We start from the raw sequence: 1206 nt of genomic DNA on the forward strand, positions 1-1206 counted from the left end.
AGCATTATATGCTAATTAGACTGGACACCCTTCCGGATGTCCTTCCTCAGCAAGCCAGGGCCGGAAGCCAGGGCTGTGAGGGAAGCCCAGGTCTCAGGTGCAAGATGGAAGCTGGTGCCGACAACCAGCGCAGGGAAGGCCTACTCTTGCATAAATTTCGTGCATTGGGCCTCTAGTTCTTTCATTAATAAAGAATTACTAACAAATTAAAAAATAAAAATAAAAAAAGCCATATAGGGAATCAGGTCCACAGAGAGGAGGACAGTAGTACTACCCAGACTCAAGTGGCATTTAATGCCTTCACATCAGGGTCTGTGACACTGTGGGGTTTCGTACACAAACCAACCCCAGGGAGGCAGAGGAAGGACCCAGGACCTGCCAGGGTAACTATGTGGACCCTGTGTCAGGACAGAGGGGACCCAGGACTCGCAATGTAGAGGCTGCACAAAACCCCACCTTGCTCTCGGCCTTGGAAGGCCACAGGGCTGGTGACCGAATGGGGTGTCTCCTGAATACAGCATTCAGGTCTGAGGGAGACTGGAAACTTGATGAAAACTATAGGGCCTCCCTCAGGTCCACAGAAGGGATGCAGAGCACTGCCCAGAGTCAAGGTGCTTTTCCTGACTTTCAAATCCTAGTCTGACAAGCTCTGGGGTTCGGTGTAAGGAACAGGGTCTCAGGTGGGCAGAGGGAAGAGTCAAGGTGAGGACCCCCAGGGAAGACTGGGGAAATCCAGGAACCCTAACTGGAGGGGAGTCCACAGAAGTCTTCCCTGCTCAAAGTGTTGGGAGGCCCTATGGTGGATGGCCATGCAGAGAGGAACCGCAGAAGCCCAGACCTGATGTCAGCCCTGGGAATTCAGGGGAATGACATATGTGGCAGAGGGGAGGACCCAGGTCATGCCCTGACTCCAGGTGAACATGCAAAAGGAAGACTGAGGGAAACGGGACCCCACAACAGAGATGCCCCACATTACCCCTACTGTGAACCCTGGGAGGCCCCTGGTCCATGACCACATGCTCTCTTCCTGACTTGGGCCTCTCATGTTGACAGAGAGGAGGTTCCAGCTCCAGCCAGGAGTCACGGTGAGGATCCTGCAGGAAGACAAGCGGACTCCACCCCCTGAGGGCTGAGGGGTCAGGCTCCAGGTAGGCAATGAAGGGCTGCAGGGCTCTGCCAGGATACCAGGTAAGGACCCGAGTTAGG

The sequence above is a fragment of the Myotis brandtii genome, unplaced genomic scaffold (assembly GCF_000412655.1).
Source record: "Myotis brandtii unplaced genomic scaffold, ASM41265v1 scaffold1430, whole genome shotgun sequence".
NCBI classification, from domain to species: domain Eukaryota; kingdom Metazoa; phylum Chordata; class Mammalia; order Chiroptera; family Vespertilionidae; genus Myotis; species Myotis brandtii.